The sequence below is a fragment of the Rousettus aegyptiacus genome, unplaced genomic scaffold, assembly GCF_014176215.1.
Source record: "Rousettus aegyptiacus isolate mRouAeg1 unplaced genomic scaffold, mRouAeg1.p scaffold_m13_p_6, whole genome shotgun sequence".
Classification (NCBI taxonomy): Eukaryota; Metazoa; Chordata; class Mammalia; order Chiroptera; family Pteropodidae; genus Rousettus; species Rousettus aegyptiacus.
In genome coordinates, this window is record NW_023416309.1 from 92,946,364 (window position 1) to 92,969,192 (window position 22,829).

The 22,829-nt window shown below is 34.1% G+C and overlaps 1 long non-coding RNA gene across 1 annotated transcript in view; it reads right to left on the bottom strand.

Annotated features, from left to right (window-relative positions):
- Window positions 1-22,829, bottom strand: part of LOC107513661 — a 137,017-nt gene that overhangs the window by 1,550 nt on the left and 112,638 nt on the right. Inside the window, exon 3 of the long non-coding RNA XR_001597604.2 lies at window positions 10,618-10,748. This is a non-coding gene — a long non-coding RNA (uncharacterized LOC107513661). The remainder of the gene's footprint in view (window positions 1-10,617; window positions 10,749-22,829) is intronic.

The window sequence follows — 22,829 nt, forward strand, 5'->3', positions numbered from 1 at the left end:
AGGATAAAATGCTTCGTGGATCACACAAAACTATGTGCTTGCTGGCACCTCTCTAACTCTCCAGGTTCATCTTCAGTTAATTTTCTTTCCTGACCTCTCTGTTTCCATTCCTGAACAAACAATCCATCATTTATTAATTTATTTTTTAAGACCCAGTTCGAATACAATCTCTTCTCTCAACCCCACCTTTACTTCCTTAGAGACATTTAGTCTTGTTCTTCTCTATGTTCCAAAAGTTCTGTACAATAACAGGTATAATATCTTTACACCTATGATACTAACTACTGCTTCCCTTTGACTTTAGGTCTATCTTAACCATTGTGATCTCCTCAAACACCATAAGCATATTATATTCAACTTTGTAGCATAACCACCTGGCCATTTTGTTGCTTATAATAAGTTTTTCGACAAAGTTTTTGAATAACTCAATAAATACATTGAAATAATTTATTTTATCTTTGTCCCATTATTGACTTTCATCCAAGTGTATACTATTTAGGAAAAAAACTGATCGTCTGTCTACCTGTCTTTGTGGCGTTGGTGTGGTCATTGAAAGAGCAGACAGAAAGAAGACTCAAAGAGTCAGACGACACAAGCCAGTTTCTTGGACGACTGGTTCCTGGCTCACTAACTGGGTACTATGGGATAGAAAGTCACTATTTTAATTTACAGAGCAGACTGTCTCCTTATCCTTTTCTTTTCTCCTCAGCATATGTTGTACAGTAATTTTGACATATTAACATATTTCTTTTGATGAATTAGCAACTCAGTATACTAGCCACCTCAAACGTGAGGTGGCTATTATTATTCCATAGGTGTTTTAGAAAGTATTAACGTTAAATGAATGTTGATAGAAAGGGTATATGCATTTTAACCACTTAATATATTTGTAATATCAAATAGAAGTGGCATAAAAGAAGCTATCAATATTAAATAAATGTTTTAGCAACATACATTATAAATTCTAAGTGACTGGCATAAACTATGCAAAAAGCACAGTGCTTATTAGTAGTCTTAGACAGTTTCTTTTTTTAAGAAGCCATTAATATTGTGATGACCTTAGGTATACTGTAATAGACTTTAGAGAGAGTCATCCAGTAAACCATTATAAATTTAACAAAGATAGAGTAAATTTCATAATTACAGGTGGTCCCGCAAACACAAACATGAACTAAAGAGAATTCTTAGGTAAAAAAAAAAAAAAAAAAAATCTGCAAAAGAGACAGAGACCTCAAAGTGATACAAGAAAGTCCGTTAGTCCTTGATCGTCTCTTCAGCTTTACCACTCTATCATTTACTCAGTATCGTGGCTCTGTTCTACTGTTTTTTGTTTTTCTTTTTTCATATTACAGTCTAACTAAACAAGAAAAAAATTTTTTCACTCCAGTCACAGAGGAAGCTCTCTAGGAATTAGAGTCAATCAGACATAAGTTTACAATTCCAGTTCTATCAATCTCAGCAAATTACAAAACCTCATTAAACCTCAGTTCCCTCAAATATAAAATGAAGATACAATAGTAATTGCACTATGAAATTGCTGTATTAAATGGAATATACCTAGAATGCCCTTATTATAGTAATCATTCAATAAGCGAATGATGTTATTATCTTTTTGTTTGTTTTGTTCTTTGTATTCCAAATCGAACCTCTATGAAAATATATTCTTTCAAACTGAATGCAACTTTATGATTCATAGTTTTTCATGACAATGCAAGGTTGGACTAATTTCTAGTTTTAATATTTTGTCCATTTGTATGCAAGTTACAGATTGTTTGTTTAAAAAATATGGGTTAATAGGCTGCTGTCCAAAGCTGTAATGTCCAATACGTTAGCCTCTAGGGACATGTGGCAATTGAACAAGTGAAATGTGTCTAGTCCAAATTAAAATATCTGTAAACTTATTATACACAACAGAATCCAAGTATGTTCTGCTCATTATGTTTGTTGCTATATGTCTTAACTGTCTTTAGGTCTCTTTTAATGTAAACCAGTCCTTCTCTCTGTCTGTCTGTCTGTCTGTCTGTCTGTCTTTCTCTGGTTTAGGTATTAACAGGCTTAAAAAATGCAGCAGTTGCCTTGCAGAATGTTCTATATTCTAGAATTGGCTGATTTCTTCCTTGTTATAACAGTCACTCACACATGATCCTTGCTTTACTATTCTCTGTTAGTTAAATCTAAGGCTTTATTAGATTTAGGCTCATGATTTTCCGTTGGTTTGAATACGTAGTTTGTTTACTTATACTGCATCACCTCGGAAGGTTTGCAATGTTTTATTGTCTCATTTTTCTTAATGTAAAAGTGAGCAAGATATTCAGGTTTGGCCTGCCTGATCCTTCATTGTTAAGTTCCCGAATCACCTCTACATTTATTCATTTTATCTGGATCAATCAGAATTCAGCCAAAAAACTGAGCCACTCTTTCTATTGTGGTACTGAAGATTTATTATAGGAACTTGACTTATGCAAATGAGGGAGGAACTGAAACAGCAAAAGTCTGGAAGGAAAGTGTCATGATCCAAAAAAAAAAAAAAAAAAAAAAGGTTAGTAGCTAATCAGTCTAAAATTCTGCAGCCGGGACATCAGAGAGGTCAAGCATGGGAAGCCAATGAATGGGCTTCAGGTGGACTCTTTAGGAAACCATGCTTCCCTGTAGTACCCACACCTATAAACTGCAATGAACAGCTTTCAGTGAACCTGGGGCCACTATTGATCACTTAGGAAAACAGATACATAGCAGAGGAGAATGAGGACGTATGGGGTATGCGTCTTGCCCTTGTTGGTTACCATGTTTAATCACAACACATCTCTGAAATTTATAGTTTTTGCTTCATATTGACTTCTCAATTTGAGGCAAATTACTCTTTCATTCAATTCTAATGTGGGTCCATACAAAGAAGGGAATTCCAGGAAGCATAGTTCTTGGCAGTAGCCATGTTGATATAACATAACCCAGCACACCATCAATTGATGGTATTTAATTAAGGGTTGCAAAATGGTGATTTTCCTAATTCTATATTCTAATTCTGAATTTCTTTGTGGATGTATTACATAGAGTCCTTTTTTAATGAGAAAATTCATTCACTAGATGTATTTGGTAACCCAGAAACATGTCAGAGAAGTAGAATAAATGTTAATTTCCATCCATTATAAATTTTCAGGGTAATGAGTTGTTGTCCTAGCAACTTTCAATGATGTGTGATGAGTGACACTATGCTCTCTCTCTTATTTTTATCCCCTCCATCATTCCTTATAGAGGAGATCTGCCAATTTGAGATCCTGGATTTCTTATATTTATTTCCTTTTTAAATTCATTATGATCTTTGCTATAAGGTTCAGACTTTGCCATATTTGTCCAGTACTTTCCCTGTATCATTTTGTACTTAATCTGCAACTTGCATTTTCTGCTGGTTTTTCTCAAATTTGTTTTCCTAGGTTACCACTCTGCGTGTAGTTCTCTCTTGTGGAGATGATTTTTGTTGGTTCATGGTACCGTTTATGTGTTACTTCTTTTTATCTTTGACACTACCACTATAGAGAATATAGTGCAGGTGGGTGTTTTGGTTAAATCTGCCTATATCTGAGATTTCTGGGAATTTCTTTTTTATAAAATTTTGTTGCAAATATCATTCATCTTTTTTTCCTCTAAGATTTTATTTGTTCTACCTGTTTTATGAGGGTATTTTATAAAAAAACTATGTTACCAGCATGCTCTGCCCATAGGAGTTTCCCCTATCATCTTTGCAGAGGTTTAACCAAGAATTTATTTATTAAAGTTATCAGAAATCTATGCCCTCAAAGATTTCGCTGAAGGTGATCAGCCTCGATTCTCTATTTCTAAACCCTTAAGAAAACATATTTAATTCTTCTTGTGTAAAACACATTTAAAAACCCTACTATAACAGTTACTATATCCCTAGTGAGTCTTTTTTTTTTTTTTTTTTCCATTTTGGACATTCTATCCTTCCCTTCAAACATTCTTTACATATCCAACAAAAGGGTTGTGAACTAATCTGCATGTCCAAATTGGAGCTCTATAATAATAAGGCTGACCTAGAAATTTTATTTTTCATTGAAACTTTTAATTCCTATAGGAAGAAATGGAGATAGGAAAGCTAATGGTTATGCCCAGAAACATCCAAGTTAACCAACTTAGGAAACAAAGGAGGGGTGAACAGATGATTAGACAAAATTTAGGGCTTAAAAGAGTATCCTGAGAAGGAACTGATGTTCATTTAGGAGTAAGATAATGATGAGTGTTTTAGTTCATTCATTTGGCAGTTAATAAGAGAAGTGCCCTCCTAAATATCATAGTCATTAATCTGAGTACTAATTTAGTCTACAAGGAAGACGCTTGATCTATATCTGGTAGAGTTCTTCCAGTGTTCTTGGGAGCTTATTTTACGTTTCTTAAAAGTGACAAATGAAAACAGAAAGAAGAAGTTAATATTTTGAAAGCCTGAAAGGATATAATCAGTGGTAGGAATTCCCTTTTTGAGGATTCTTGATCAGCACTGTTGGGAGCTAGCAAGATAGATAAAGAAACACTTACAACAAAGAATTCAGCAGAAATGGTAAAAATAGAAAAACACAGTCACCATCAATATGATAATATTAGGAAAGGGATTGCTGGGTGGTTACCACAGTGATGGCAGAATGCCACAGCGGACTGCTAAGGCTGCTAAAGAAATTTATGATTCTTGGGTACCAGTCACTTTAAAGATTTGTAGATCAAACACAATATTGAAAGTATAGCACTGGAACCCATAACCATTTATATTTCCAGGCAAGCATTTTGAATTTCCTCCCTGTTGTTATCCCATTTTTTCCAACCCTCCTAAGCCGAATGAGCATAACTGAGTTTAATAATGTAGGTGTGACCTGACGACTAAAGGGGTAAATGAGACTTAAACAATGTTGCCAACAGCCTTACTGATGAGCTGGTGATTTTCTTAGGTAGATTTTATTTTATTTTTCCTTTCTTTCAAGTCGCTTTACTCTCCCTATGCCATGGCATCATCTATTCTTCCAGTTATGAAAAATAAAGGACAATTATTGTACAGGATTTTTTGGATCTTGTCTACGGAACTCTCTGACTCTGATTTTAAATAAAACAGGAGAATCTTTTTGGTAACTGATAATACAAATATTTATAGATGATAAGTGGCCACTACTAATCCTTAGAACTTTAGTAATAATTCTCGGTATCGTATTTATTCCATCAGGCTACTGTAAGAGGTTTGGAAAATCCAAGCATTTAAAAATCATGGGATTAAATTTAAAAATCAACAATAAATTACATTAAATGCCAATAACCTCATGGCAGGTGAATACTTGAGAAACAAAACCATCTTTCATAATATGCACCTTTACTTCTTTTGTTCATTTCTCAAATATTAAATAGGTATTGATTACTGCGGAGACAAATATCAAACCCTATTAAATGAGTAGTTAAATATTGACAAATGTAAAGTGGAGACCAATACTTGCTACAGGGGGCGGTAGTGATTGATATTCACTGGGAATAGGTTTAATGTACACTAATATTATTTTCACCAAAATAATTGCAAGTCTTTCCTTTAGGATCTTTAAATTTTATAATGTAAAACCTCATTTTACTCAAATATATTTGAGAGACCAGAAGCCAATTAAGATATTTTTCCTTCTAGCCAAAACAAATATTTAGATGTCATTAGATATAAACTGTATTAAGTATGACGGTCTTAATGGCCTTAAACTAAGCATTTAAGGATCTCATTTTTATATGTAATTGATAAATGTTTTAATATCTCATGGAAAAATCTTTGGGTATAGATGGTTTTCAAAATGCCTAATTTTTAAAGTTTTTATAAAAGAAATTATTAGAGTACATACCAACTATTAGGCAATGCCCCTATTGCTAAAGCAGCAGTCCATAATCAAATGTGATACTATTTCTGCAGCAAGGAGTTCAAAAACTCACACTAAGCAAAATAAAGGAAAACAAAACAAAGTTTATTTCGGTTCATGTCAGTTTTGTGGCAAAACCAATTTTTGGTAATTTAAGAGGGAAAAAAACTTTGTTTTAGAGTGTTAAATTGTTTAGATCTATTTAAAAATTAGTACATAACTTTTGAATTATTAGCAGTTATGTTATTTTCTAAAAGTAGTATGGGAGAAGGGTAGTTTTATTCTCATTCAATTAAAGGAATATTCTCGATGGTATCTTGATAAGAAGTTATCTCATCTCCTAATTTATATATAGCACAGTATTATTCATCAGCCAGTCCTAAAGGGACCTCCCAGTCATGTAGAAAGCATAAAGGGAGGTTCTATTAAAGACACAGAGAATGTAATCATAGTGAGCTTTTATGGCACCGCTGGTATGACCAGGGGCTCAGCAACCTCTTTCTTTCGCCCAGGTCATCGAGATCCTTGCTACTTCAAGTGTTTTCTGAAGGTGAGCAGCATTGGCAGCAACTGGGATCTTGTTAGAAATGCAGAATCTCAGTTCCCATTCTAAATCAGTGAAACCAGTATCTACATTTTTAATAGATTCCAGCAATTTTAAGAACATTCAGACTGATTAATAATCTACTAAATCATGAAGGAAGAAAGTCTTGGATGTTTATAAATAGCCTTTCTCCATTTTTGTCATTGTTTATGAAATTGCTATTTACTTAATGTTTGTACTTTAGGGAAGCTTTGATATAAATGATAAAATTTTCTCTGGATTAGGATAAAGCCTTAAATCCTTAACATCCATTCAAGCATTTGGGTGGATTTCTGGGATATAGACCTATGCCTAGAAAGTGCACACAGAGAAAGGAGGGTACATGGCCCAGGACTTGGTTTGGGGGATTATGATAAGGAATAGAACTATTGTGGCTTTTTCTAAAAATGTGCAAAAGAGAGCAGCAAATTGGTAGATCTTGTCCTTAGGTGGATAAAATTGGCTAGAAGAAATCTGTCTACACAGAAAGCTACTATCTCAGAAAAACCTCTGGATTTAAGATTCGTGATAATACAGTCTTATAAGATGCTGAAATACTGTAGTTTCCTCTTAGTTGTTATTTTTGTTGGTATTTCATGGGTTTATTCTCCACCATTCTTTTCTTTCACTGGAGGAACCTGTGCTCTTGTCTTTAGGAGTAGTCAAAAAAGAGGAGCTAAGAATACCTTATTCTGCTTTTGAGCTAGCTTTTGAAGAAACATAATCACAAAAACCAAATCCATAGACTGAGAGGTAAACAATTAGAATTCCTGCTGCCTGAAGCTCAAGAGAAAATAGATCTGATAAATAGCCCTAACTCTTAATGATATAAGAGCTAATGTGTGATTCCTCAAGGCATAAGTTCGTCTCTATGAAATGTCTAAATATTATTTTTTTGGCAGATGGTTTGTTAGATTGTCTGAAAGCCTAAATATATGTTTTGTTCTAATTGTTCCATGTCAAGAGGAATGAGTAAGCAGGTAAATGATGTAGGGATGTTGGGAAGGAGAAAGCAGTGTATCTTAGGTACTCTAAGATCAACTGAAGAGCAAATGAATGAAAGAGATTCAGAGCCATGGTATGCTGAATTTTATCTCTTACAATCAGGATTAATTGCAAAAACTTTTGACAATTTGGGGATTCGATTCACTTGAATCCTGATAAATTACAGATAATGTATCAAAAGTTTACACATTTGTTTGGACTTAAAAATTGAATTAAATAAATAATTGTTGCTTTTAATAACAAAATGCATTTCCACTGACAGATAGGGTGCCTTATATTAAAGAAGGGGGATAAGTCTGACGTTTTTTGGCATCTTCCTGACCATATAGAAATCGCAGAAATTTCCACATGTGCTTCTGCATAGAAAGCCCTGCAGAAGTCTTCTCCCAAGGCAAGAGGAAAAATAAAACAATTTTTAAAGTGTTTTTTTTTTTTTCACAGCTATAAAGAGATGTAACCCAGAATTGCTATTTAAAATTAGTTATCTTATTAGGGGTTTGTTAATACAGTTATACCTTTAAAGAATTTAATTTAACTCAATAACCTAGTTTGTTAATAAATATAGAAATACTGGCAAGCCTTGTTATCATAGAATTTTTCTAATCACTTTGTATAAAGTTGATAGTTTTTCAAACTTAGCATGTTCAAGCTTATATAAATATAAATTCATCTTCCACGGGTACCTGTCAATGCAAGGCACTACATGCAATTTCGCTGTAAAATAACAATGGGGAAATTTGAAGCAGCTGAAAAATGAAACATTTGGGAAACCTTGGTTCATCGTTCTTGTTTCTCAAGCATTAAATCTAATTCACTTTAACCAATTTTTTAAAGGAATATTATTTTAAAGTTTATTTTTTAAATTAATATACAGTAAAACTGATATTTTTGGTGTACGGTTCTGTGAAAGTCACTGTATGTACAAACTGTGTAATCACCATCTTATCAAGGATACAGAAGAGTCCCATCATCCTCCCTTGTACTATTCCTTGGTTGCACCCTCTCCCATCCCTGGGCCCTGAATGACATACATGAAATCAAACAGGCACCTACTTCATTTTTCTGCTCTATTTATATTACTTTTTTCCTTCTGCTTGTTTGGGGTTTACTTTCTTCTTCTTTTTCTAGTCACATTAGCCAATTTTTTATTGAGTCTCTACCCTCTTGAACACTGAGCTATGTGAATGTTTAGTCATCAAAGAATGGATCTCAAAGAAGTTTTCAGTTGAGAGCATTGTGAAGTAGGGACAGTAAGAAGAGGGCAGCCAAACAGATCATTACAATAGTCATTGGTAAATATATGCCTACTAGAACTACTGCGATAATGACAATAATATTCAGCAAACATCCAGTACTACTATGAATAATTACAATCAAGTTTTGGAAGTTTACCTAAATAGATATTGTGCTAGTTATTTAACATATTAGAACTTCTATTTGTATAAAACAAAAATCTCACTCGAATTAGCTTAAACAAGAAGAGAAAATGTGTTGCATCATAACTAGTAAATAGGACTATGTCTTGAGACAATCAGGGATAGAACTGCACAAGACACTCTTTCTCTCACGTAGCTGTTATTCTGCTTATTGCCTTCTTTTCTCTATGACCAAGGACAGATTTTTCACCAATAGACTAATAAAAAAAGATTGTTAGGTCCCTGAGGTTTACATTTCCTCAGCTTTGTCACCAGTTATCAAAGGATTCTCCACATATCAACTCTACAAAAGCAGAAAAATTCTTAAGAGTCCCCATGGGTTTTGTCCTACACTAACTATTGTTAGGAGAATGCCAGGAAGCTTATGTTAGCTTGGCCTAGAATAGATTTGGTATCTACCATTAGAACAATTACCACAGCCAGGGAAATAACCGATTATATTTGGATCCCATGATAAAATACATATGTACTCTGGTGGCGGTAGGACAGGAGAGATTACTGCAAAAAAAAAAAAAAAAAAAAAAAAGATACAGCTACTGGTGACCAAGCCATCCCAATTTGCTTCCACCTTGGTTTTTGATTTTCATAAGCATCGAACTCTAAGCAGAATTTTACTTTATGTATCCTTACTCACATAATTAATTAGTGTATTGTAGATCTAAGATTTGAACATAGATTTGTCCAGAGTTGTCAACAGTATGACTCTTAGTCCAGGACAAGCTGGGCCTGCCTCAGCCCATGCTTCCAGGGATCCCTGTATCTCATTTTGTACCAACACTTTGTAAGCCGGTATTCACAATGGCTTCCTAAAACAGGTCTAAGTCCCTTTCCAGGGCCTGGGATTATTTGGGGCTGACAATGCCATCCTAGTGTGGTAGATGCCTATTACTGGCTCTTATGCATCCACCTCTTAGTTTCTAACCTACCTCTACATATAGCCTGTGGTCAGCGAGGATGGTGGCAGGCATCCTTTCTCTGTTGGCTATCTCCTACCCTACTTCGGCCGCTGACAACCAAGATACCAGGATAGTAACCCCAGTCTCTCTACAGGCTTCATGCTATATGCCAATCATTCCTTTGGGAAGGCCATGCCTATCTCATCTGAGGTTTCCTAGACTCTTGTTCTATAATGCTAAGGAACTCTTCTGACATTCTCTCCTGTGTCAAATCAATGTGGCGACTTTGTGCTTTTCCAGGTCATTCTTGAGCTGTGCCAGGCAATGGATGGGGATTCCCAATGGCAGTGGGACTATTCTTCTCATTCCATCCATAGACTCCTAGACTATCCAACCTGCTGGTGGTAGTGTGTGGAAGACAGAGATGTCATCACATTGAAAGGGATATTCTAGAAATGCTATGAATGTAGCCTAAGGTCTTCCAAAGACTTGTTTGGAAGATACGTTGGTCTATGTTTAGAAAGGGTCAAATTCACATCATAAGAAAACAAATTGTCTCTCATAGTTTCTTGCATAGACTGAGTAAAACTTGCCTTTGTGGTCATTATCAAGAAGGCACACAAAACTTTGACAAAGTCCTTGGAAGCTAGAATTCACAGTGATCATGAAGGATGACGCAATGTCAAAAGCAATAATGTAACAAGCACAAAGCAAATAGTGTCAGGGAATTTCAGAGACAAGAATATCTGTATTGTTTCTATATTAACAAGTTCCAAAAAGCCATGATATTATTATAATGACAGCATTCCTACCTTGCGTAGTGGTGGGAGATATGAAATTAGCCAAGAAGAGCAGATTTGATGATGAAAAGCATGAAGAGCTGGTTCTTGAACTGGAATGGGAAGGTAGGGTGCCTGGAGACTAGACATTGTCTTCAGAAGCTCTGGTGGGACAACAAATACATAATTACTTCTTCTCTACCCATGATCCCAAATATATATATCAACAATCCCTATAACTCGCATGAATCCATTAGTTATATAATATCTTTTAAATGTAAATTGTTTATATAAACAGGAACCCTTCAAAAATATTTGCCTATACACCCTCGTGGTCTAGTGACAGCCCCGATCTTCAATACACAGGATTTGAGCATACGCAAATGAAATAGCTATAATCCAGTGTGTTAAGTGCTACCACTCTCCGGAAGTACTATAGGAAAAGTACACAAATTGCTATGGAAAATAGGGAATTTTACTGCTAGGGCAGAGAAAGTGAAAAAAAAAAAGTGATATCTGAGTGAATTCTTGAAATATCAGTTGATATAAAGATTATTTCTTAAATAATATGTTAAAGAATTCTTAAATTTTTAGATGGAAAAGTAAAGCTTGTGTTAGGTCTTACAAGGCAAGTTTTCTCTGCAGGGTATTGTCAAAAGTTTTATCATTTTGAAAATAAAAGCAAAGACTGGGATTAATACGGTGGGAATATTTTAATCCAAACACTATTGTTGTGCATCACAGGCAAGAATAAATTTGCACTCACCAAAATAATCTCAAAAGAAGAAAGTTGTGAATGTTTAAATATGTCTCTCTAAATAAAATCAATTAGCTGATTCAAAAATAACTTGACTACCACTACTTAATAGAGATCTTAGAAAAAACAACTGATTGAAAGGAAACAGTTTCCTTTTGAATTTACAATGTGTAGGAGGAAGAGAGACCTTGATAATGCGCTAATTAATATGGCACGTCATCAATTCTTTAAAGCAAAAGTCCAGTGCAACCTGCAGTTAAGAGCAATACTGAACAGTAGTTAAGAGTTCTGGGATGTAGCAGCATCAGTTTACATCATGTAATCATATCTCAATTCTCAAACTTACCAGATATATGACTATTGAAAATGATTTATTCACTCAATGCCTCATGTGTAAAATGGGGATAATAGTACCTCGATCATGGAATCGTTACAGCAATTAAATGGATTAATATCAGTAAACTGTTTAGATCAGTTCCTGACATATGCAAATGTATAGTAAATGTCATTTAACATTATTCTTATTAACTCTGAGAACTGTGATTATTCAGCAAAGTTGCTGAGTCACAAAATGGTGGAAAGCATTAATGCTGTCATCAATGTAAGCAACATCCTTCAAAGTAGATAAATTCCAAGACTCATTATTATCTTCTACATCTGGGTCTCAAGTGGGGGAACAGGCAGGCATTAGAGTGCAAGGGCTAGGTACAGGGGGAAAATGGTAACATTACAAAATTTTCCATTTTCTAAAATTTCCACTCCTCTAGAAATCGTTACATCATACACAAAATCAACTCCAGATGCATTATAAATTTAAATGTTAAAAAATAAGACAATGTAGTTATGAGAAGGAAATATAGACTGTTTAAATGAAAAAGATTGGCATAAAAAAAGTAAAAAGGCAAGTTGCCTTAAGTAGGATGAACATTTTAACAATATTAATTCTTCTATCCATGAATATGAGATATCTTTCCATTTATCTGTGTCTTCTTTAATTTTCTTCATCGATACTTTATAATTTTCAGTGTCAACTCTTTCATCACATTGGTAAGGTTAATTTCTAAATATTTTTTTCTTTTTGTTGCTATTGAGAATGGAATTATATTCTCAATTTCCCTTTGGAGTAAATTATTATTGATATTTAGAAACACACTGACTTTTATATTGCTTTTGTATCCCACAACTTTGCTGAATTTAATAGTTCTAAAAGCTTTTTCTATTGAGTGTTTAGGGGTTTCTACATATCTGATCATGTCATCTGCAAATAGAGATCATTTTACTTCTTCCTTTCATATTCAGATGCCTTTATTTCTTCTTCTTGTTTAATTCCTGTGGCTAGGACTTTCAGTACTGTTTTTGAACAGAAGTGATGAAAGTGGGCATCCTTTTCTTCAAATCTTACAGATAAAGCTTTCATTTTTTCGCATGGATCATGATATCAAGTATGTGCTTTTCAAACATGGCTTTTATTGCATTGAGATAAGTTCCTTCTATACCTATGTTATTAAGAGTTTTAGTCATGAATGAATATTGACCTTTGTCAAATGCTCTTTGTGTATCTATTGAGATAATCATGTAGTTATTGTATTTTGTGAATGTGGTGTATGTCATTGGTTGATTTTTATATGTCGAACTATCTTTGCACTCCACAGATAAATTTCACTTGGCGTGGTGTGTGATCCTTGTAATGTACTGATGAATCCAGTTTGCTAGTGTTTTATTGAATTTTTTGCATCATCTATGTTTATCAATGATACTGGCCTATAGTTTTCTTTCCCTGTAGTGTCTTTGTCTGGTTTTGGCATTAGGGTGATGCTGGTCTTAGAAAACAAATTTATAAATGTTGCCTTTTCTTCTGCTTTTTGGAAGAACTTAAGAAAGAATAGTATTCTTTTTTGACTATTTGGTAAAATTCACCCATGAAGCCAAAGGTCTAATATGTCCATAAACATATTAAAAAAAAAAAAGTGCTCAAACCAAAATGAGATACACACCCAACTTAACAGTAAAAACTTAAAAAGAATAATAAAGAAAAAAGAAAAAAATTAACAGATAACCAATTGTTGATAAGGATGTGAAACAAATAGAACTACTATTATATCTAAATACTGCTGTTATAAATAAATTGTAAATTTGTATAACTACTCAAGGAAAGTTTTGGTACTGTTTTCTAAAAAGAAGTGTATGTAAACACACGCTATGACTGACCATTGGTTCCACTTCTAGATGAACCCAACAGAAATGCACTCATGTCTTCGTATGAAAGGAATGTACAAGAATGTTCATTATAGCACCATCTATAAGAGTCAACAACCAGAAGCAAATATTAATCAATTGTATGTTCCTAGAAAATAACCCAGAAACAAAAGAGCACATGTTATAAGATTCCATTTATATAAATTTTTTAAAAAGTGAAAGGAAGGGAGGAAGTAAAAACCATGTATGCTGTTTTATTTCAGGAAGTCATCTATAGAATTTTATAGTCTCAATTAATTCTCATAATAATCCCTAGTGGTAGTTAATAGTTCACCCGATTTTAGACAAGCTATTGAGTCTTGGTTTCTTTTAGTAGTCTATTCATGTTCACAGAACTAGTTTGCAATAGAGCCAGGAATGATATCTAGATGTAATATTCTCATTAGGTTCTTCCCATTAAAGTTTATGGATATAAAATAAGTAGTCAATTATTCATAAAACTCAGTCTCATACATGAGTGAATTTTTTATAACCATGGGTTGGGGAAAATTTCCTGACTCAAAACCGAGAAGCCAAAAGAAAACAGCTATAGACACTTAATTATATAAAAGTAAAAAATAAATTGCATGGCAGAAACATCAGAGGCCAAGTAAATAAACTGACAATCTGCAGAGAATATTTGTAGCTTAAATTATAGATAAAGTTACTATTTATGTTTTAAAGGTTTTTTAAAATAGAAAAAAAAATCAACTACCTTAGAGAGAATGTGCTAGAAATATGAACATTACCTTCATAAAAAAAATGCAAATTGAACTTAAGCATATTAAAGGTGCTAATCCTAACTTATAAGACAGATGCAAATTAATGCTTTACCGAGATAGCATTTCTCACTTATCAAATTGGCAAAAATCAAAAGCTTGCCAATTGACTCTCTTGGCAAAGCTGTAAGAAAAAGTCTCAGATATTGTTAGTGGAAATGCAAAATATTACTACTCTTAAGGAGAGGAATTGGCAATATATATATAAATTACATGAGCAAAATATGAAAAGGCTATTCAATGGACCAGTAATTGTAATAACAAAATACTGGAAGCAGCCCAAATGTCCATCAAAAGAGGGTCAATTGAATAAATTATAAAATATCCATGCAATGCAGCTATGAGAAAAATGCTGGAAAATGAAATGAGGTATCTCTGTGTATACTAAAAATGAATAATATTTGGCATTTAAAGTTAAATGAAAAGTGAGACAGAAAGAGCTGTATATGATATTTTGCCATTTCTGCTCTCTCTATGTGTAAAGAGATAGCAGATAGATATTTGCATATAAAAATACTAAATAGAAAAATAAAACAGCACATTAAAACAAACTTTTTACCTATAAACTACAGGGAAACCAGGACAGTTACAGAAACTAAACTTCTCTTAGTATACACAGCCTTGTATTGATCTTTAGAATCCGGTATATTTTACAAAATTTTAAAAGAGAAATAACTTTCAAGGTATCCCAAAAAGCAGAAGCAAAATGAAACAAATCAGCTAATTATAACTTATGCTGATGTTATCACCATAGAAAGGAATAATTCCAAATGATTAAAACAGTGTAATTTAAGATGTGGCTCCATAGTGTAGTTAGCACGTCTGCTTTACATGCAGAAGGTCCTGGGTTCACGCCCCAGTGGAGCTATGGTCCATGGTCTATGGCCATGTCACCCTGAATGAGCCTGATGTCTGATCTCGGAAGCTAAGCTGAGTTGGGCCTGGTTAGAACTTGTATGGAAGACCACCTAGGAAGACCAGGTGCTGTAGGCATAAATAATAATAATAAATAATAAAAAATAAAACTGTAATTTAATGGTACATTCTTAATGAGATATTTTCTAAGGCCAAAAATAAATGTAAAATATATTAAAATTTTCAGTCATATTGTTGTTAGTCAGGTTATTTTTATTTGGAGAAATAGTATGTGTCTCGTGGAATAAAGAAAATGGCCGATTCTTTTGACACTTTTAAGAACTGACTTTTGGCACAGAAGAAAGAAAATAAAGATGGAAGATGAAAGAGGTTAAGCGACAACTCTGAAACCTAGAATTTGAATTGGAAGTATCAATATGAATTCTCAAAGAATTTATAAACCTAACTGGAAGAAGCTCTCACTGACCCAAGTTGAGACATTTAAAACATCAAGGTTAATAATTGCTGAGATGGATTTTAACATATAAACTGTGTTTAAATCCTTAAATAAATAATAACATGAATTAATAAAAACTAATTCATATACCATTGCATGATGCAAGGAAAGCAACTTATTTTGAAAACCATAAATAAATATTTAAAAATCAAATATTTACCCTGATTTTCTATAAAAATATAACTTAAGAATCCAAACTGTTGAACAAGGGAGATTGTCCTTAGAGAATTATTTCTTCTAATACATGAAGGAGGCATGATTATATTGGACAAACACCATTTTTCAGCCCCTAATGAAAAAGAACTAGTTAGTGATCACCAAAGGCTACTCACCAAAGGCCAGACATTATGTCCCTTCTGATCAAAGTATTCTTACTCTTAAAAAAAAAAAAATTACACCCAAATCTGATCAAGCCTGGAGATCTAACTACCAATTTACAGGAAATGTAGGGAACAAACAAAAACATTAATTAACACCACAGGGATGCAATCAGCACAATCCAGCTTGTAGGAAACTATGGGACAAACCCAATTTTGTCAACAAATTAACTGCAAAATAAAACCAGTCATGGAGGAAGAGCCCATAAACTAAAAGGTACTCATGAAGCATCTCAATCAATCATAATAACGGAATTTTTGAATCATGTTTCAAACAAGAGGAATGGTCATGTGTAAGTGTGTTGGGGTGAGGCCGGGCCTGGTGATGTTCTTCCATTCACGTGCATGCCTGTGGATGGTAACTTGGGATATTTTTAATACTTACTGGATATTTGATGACATTACGAAATTATAATGGTTATGTTAACCACAACAAGTATTACGTGTGTTAACAAGAGTTCTTAACTTTGATAACTACTTACAGAAATATTTATCGAGTGATGTCCCTGGAATTTTCTTTAGTCAGAAGTAAATGGGAGTGAATATGATAAAGACTGACCTTGAGTTAAAGATGAATGATGGGTACATGGGGGTTCAGAATACTATTCCCTGCCCTTTTATATAATTTTTTAAAGTTTCCACAATAAAAAGTCAAAAAATATATTCAATTTTATACTATGCATGACCTTGTTTATACTACAGTGGCTCTTTCAAAGCATTGGTATTAAAAAGGCACAACTCTTAGAGTATATAGTCAAACACTCTATCAGATATTTTGCAAAGCTACAATATATGTCTTCTGAGTTTCTTTTCATTTGCTCAGATGCATTTGCAAAATTGAAATGAGAGCTGTCTGAACCATCTTTCAATTTAATTTTACTCATAGTGTCTTCCTGGTTCTGTTGTTTAGGACAAGCAGACACATTCTGTTTTATGAGATCAGAGAATAATCCAGCCTAGGTTTCAAGCAAGAGCCAATGTGGACAACCATAACTTCAAATTAGAATGTTTTTCCATCATGAAAAAAAAAAAAATAGAGCAATCTCAACATGAAAGTTTTGTCCAAGTCATTTGAGGGTTGGCGTGCTTCTTCTCTGTTAGAACACTTATTTACAGCTGATCTTTTAGGATAAAGCTGTGAGTTTTCTATTAAGGACTAAATGAGTCAGCTACACATTAAAAGACACTCTATCATGTTATCTGATAAACTAAAGTCTCAAATGTGTCTTCTCTTATAGGAATTAAAGATGAAAGAGTTTGACATTTATTACTGAAATGATTGATTATTTTGTGGAGATCTAAAAACACCATCTTCACTCTGCCTGTTGACTTGAAAACCTATAGAGCTTCAGATATCTTTGGCTTTTTATCCAATGTTTAAATACATAAAAAGCTACATTGAAAGAGACAGAACCACTGTGGAAAATGAATTTCATATCAGGGAGTAACCTTTTATTGGTTTAGTATTTTTAATGTATCCTGGCATTAAGGGAAACTGAAAAGTTTCTCCTAGACCTTTTTCAATCATGCTGAGTTTTGAGAAACTAAAAATATTAGAAATTCTCTCTTCTTCCACTCCATACCCCAAAATTTTAGGAATGTCATATATGCAAAAACGGAAAACAAATTGCCTATATGTCTCAATTTCCTGAATGCTAAAATTTGCATTTGAAAAATATAATCTGTAGCGACAACATGAACATTTAATTGGATAATAATGTGTATTAACTGCATAACTAGTGCTTGGCACATACTAACTATACTCAATTTTTTAAACAGATATTTTAATAAAAATTATATTAAAAATAAAAATAATAGTTGAAACATGTGAAAATTTTGAAGCAATATTCATGAATCCTATTGAAAAAAAAAAAAGCACTTTAAGAATGACTTTGGACACCCTAAAAGCCATGAAACGAAACAGTATGAGAGAAGAAGCAGAGTCTAGATCATCGGCTTAACTTACCCCCATCGAATTATTGCAGCCCAAATCTTCTCCCAATCTGTTAATTTCCCTGTGGCAAGGATGCAAAAGTTTCCTTTTAGCTAACATCTATTAAATGTTTATCACATGCTAGTAAATGTGGGGAAGAGTTCAATATTAACCCTACACAAAACTCACCAAGTAACTATGATGTATTATCACCATTTTCCCTAGTTAATAGACACAGCAAGTAAGATGACTTCCTCATACTTACACTCCTACTAGGTGAAAGGACTAAGATTTGAACCCAGGATCATCTGATACACAGTCCCTGCTCTTGACCACTGTATTCTGCTGGAGCACAGAGGTTCTCGAACCTGGCTGCACATGGGAATCCACTAAAGAGCTGTGAAAATATATCTATATCCTGGCTTAACCTGCAAAGATTCTCACCTCATTGATTTAAATTTAGGCCAGAGATTTAAAAAATATTTCCTGTGATTCTAGAACATAGGTATGACGAAAAACCTCCAAATATTGTGGGAAGGGACAATGCAGCACAGCGGATAAGAGCCCGGTATTACGATCGGGCTGCAGGGGTTTGAATCCCAGCTTTGCTACATAGAGAAGCTCTGTTCCTCATTGTCCTCATTTGCAAAATGAGGGTTATGATTGTACAACCGCATATGATTATTATGAGGAGTGAATGACTTAACATTTGTAAAGTGCTTGGAAGAGTATTTGGATATAGAAACTGCTACCCTGATAATTCTTAACTAAAGAAAATAAAATCTGGAAATAGAAATAACTTGGTTCAAATGGACCTAACTCCTGCTGCTGCTTGCTTGCTGATACTGAGAAAGTCACCTCTCCATGCTATAACCTTCTTGCCTACAACGTGAGAATAATGGAGGGTCTTCTTTTTCTCTACCACTCCTTCCTCCTCTTCCATGTCTATTTTATTCAAGTTTAACTAATTTAATTATGTTTTGAATAAAAATGTTTACCCAAGGTAATATATATATATATATATATATATATATATATATATATATATATAGCTCCTGTTTTATTTTTGAAATATATTGGAAAATTTGAACACTGATCATTGAAGGCTGAAAAATAAATCATAAAATGTTTAACATTTAGAGTAATTTCTAAGTGGTTTATTTTATGCCTATCATTCAAAGGTCATAATTGGGGTTCAAGTCAAACTTATTTTTTTTTCGGGTCAGGTAACTCATAAATTCTGTGGTAAATACAGGAGAGCACCACTGGGCGGTGGAGGGGGGGAGGAGGAGGTGAATTTAGGATCCTTTGAATTTTAATCAGCTCATTTAGAAAACAGCAAAATAATGGATCGTCATTGAAATACGATAATTAAATTCTTCAGGAAAGGTTTTTACTGAGTCACATTTTCTTTCGTATAAAGGGAAATATGGGATCTAATATTATTCAGGTCTAGGCAACTTCCCAGCAAAAATTGCTGAGATAGGAATACCTGTGATGGCTTTCATATTTGTGAAGGTGAAATCATTTCAATTTGGAAGTATCTGCAAATATTGGAGGTAGGGGGTGCAAATTATTTCCAGATCCAATTTGAAAGACTCCATGCACTGTACTTTTTCTCCTGGATCTATTTGTATTGCTCCAACACAGATAAAGGTAATCACAGCTTGTGTTTTGCTGTATTCGTTTCAAGAAGTATTATTTCCACAGGCCTTAAAAAGTATTATTTTATTATGAGCCAAATTTCTATACTGCATCACGATGTTTTATAAATATTTATTAGTATTTTGTTTTCCTCATGAGACCACAGTCTTCTCGAGGTTTATATCTGTGTCTTTCTCAGATTATAAACCAGTGCATATGTGGGTCTATGTGCTGTGTGGTGAGATAGCACTTTTTTTCTTCGGCAAGATAAATTATTGATATGCAAAGCTTGAAGGTTACTGAGAAAGAGGGGTTGGTAAATGTCATGGGGAAATCAAGTAAAAGAAAGGATACAAACTCTTATCTGTTCTGCCAGCAAGTCTTTCTGAAAGACTCAGGTTTTTCTAACCAAGATTCATATGCGAGGCGGGCTTCTGAGATAAATATTACCACATTTCTGGGAAAAAACAAGCCTTCTGCGATAAATATTACCACATGCCTGGAAAAAGTCAGGGCTAGCAGGCTGGGCCCTGCACTGAGTTCAGTGGTTGTGGAGAAAGATGATTTGAAAGGGCTGCATTGAGAAGGAAGCAGATGCTGGGCCCTCTCCTGCTATAACCATGTAGGTGCCCTGGGAGAAACTGACTGCCCAGAAAATATTAAGAAATGTGATGCTAAAGAGCATTCTGGAATGAACCACTCTTAACAGAATCTAACCTAAGAAAGTTGTCATCTTATCTTTCCTTGAGGCACTACTGTAGTAAGACAATTATCTCAACTAATGACAGTGAGAACAAGGATAGGATAAAATTCAGCTAGGACGTAATTGGTGGCTCTTACATATTTGCGATCTGGTGAGTGCAGATGGGATGAACAGTAACAATGCTCTGATGTGCAGGTTTTAGCTGTGATACCAGGGCTTGGCACTGGTGGGAGTCAGAGCAGCGTGCCAACCATTCTGGAGCAACCAGGACATAATAACAGCAGCAGAAATACTTCAGAGCCTCGTCTTCAAGGGACTGGCACTTATGACGCAAGAAGGTTTTCCAACAAGCATTGCAGCAGATACAAAGGAAGAGAGTATTTTTTTTTTTTCCCCGGGCTGCCCTTTTGTCTCTGTCAACACTGGGCTTCTTGTATTATCAGAGACAACACCAAGGACTCTGTAGAAAGCCCACCATGAGATTAAATTCAGTGAGTCCATGTGTATAAGAGCATGTATGAGTTCCAAATTGACAGGCAATGAAACAGAATACCCAAGCAACGCACACACACACACACACACACACACACACACACACACACACATTCAATGGATATATAGACTCCCTATATAGTCATGGCTCTAGAGATGCAATATAAGATTGATACTTTACGTAGAAAAACCTTGGCAGTAACCCTGTTTGCTTGAAAACACTAAACTCAAATGACCCTCTTAGTCTGTGAATCAGATACCCATGCACAACACTGCAGGACCACTTGTGACCCTCTGAGCTGGCACAGCTAGCACCCCCATCCCAATGCTACTTCCCTTTTCCCTATCCTGTCAAGGCTCTTTGTCTTCCCTAATGGTCCACATATATCTAAATTCACTCCTACTCTCTTCTGATTCCCTACTTCATTTTTATACCACTGAAGAATCACAATGAAAGTACATATTTAATAAATATACCCAAAATGACTAGGAAATTTGAGATAAACACTTTTAATAACAGAATATTGCATTTGTTAATTCTATTATTAGATAAATTCTTTTCTAACTCTCCCAGAGAACTTAAGCAAATTTGCATAATTTTGTCTTTAATTCTCTCATTACTGACTGTGTACACTACAATTGTACTACTCATGATGTTATACGGTAATACATATTTATATCCTATTAGACTAGTTCTTTAAAAGTAGGGACGATACTCTGATTTTAGTACTTACTACATTTATCACAGTGACAAATCAATTGTGAGTGTTTAATAAATAATTTGAATAAAACCATATTACCTAGGGTTTGTGGATATTTTTAATCAACAATAATGAAGAGCTTTTTTTTTTTTTGAACATTGGTATGAGACCTTAATTATTTAGTTGACTGCCATATAATGTTAACAGCTGAGAGGAGATAACTGATATTTGGGAAGGTGAGTCAATAAAATGTGTCTATTAGTCTAGTCACTGTTCTTCAACAACAATTGTAGATGAAAGAGATTGCTTAGATTACATGAGATTTGATTTGGAGTAGATATAGGTTTGGGGGGATGACAAACTTATGTAATTAAGGGCACCCTCCTTCAGAAGAAGAAAGCAAATTGAAAATGCAAATTTGTACAGGGACTCGAAAGGGGCCCAGGTCCATGAGGGGCTCTGAAATTTAGGTCATTTATGTGGCAAATCTCCCCTCTCTGGGATGTATAAAATTACCTTTATAGAATAAGATGCAATGCATTTTCTCAAATACACATAGTTTCAGTATAAGAAATAGTCGCATGTGGAATATAGAAAAATTTTTTATATTGAAGGGAAGGAAGGATACATCTATTGAAAATATTCATTGCTTTTGTTCAAAATTCCTTATGTAAAACTTTACTAGGAATTTTATTTCCCTTCAGAACCCAAAGCAAGATATAGCCTATTTCTAATTTATGAAGTATCTGTTTCTTACTAATAAAGAATGAGAACTTCATGACACACCAAGTGTCTTCTTTTCTTTAGAAGTCAGGAAAGGATATAAATGATGGATTCAACTTGTTGTAATTCCTTACAGCCTTAGTTTTCCAAATTCTTTTTCCTTTTTCTTCCTTCTTTTTGATCACTTGGGTTTTCATCATTTCTTTTTTTTTTTTTTAAGTTTTCTAATCTTACTACTTCTGTGTTTATGTGTAAGTTACTTCAGATCAGCTTGTATAAATAAACAAGTAAAGTCTGAATTATTCACCTAGGATCCTAGCAGTTGAAGAAATAAACAAATGGAGGTAGAAAAGATAGAAATCTTTAGAGATGGTGTATATGAATACAGCTTTTAAACTTTTGCATCTCCATTCCTCAACTCTAATCACTCAGCAAAAATCTTTACTCTCCCCACTTGTAATGGGGAGACTGACCTAGGGACAGTGTGAGAGGCAGGAGGTGAGGTTACCCTTCTGCTGTGATTCTTGTA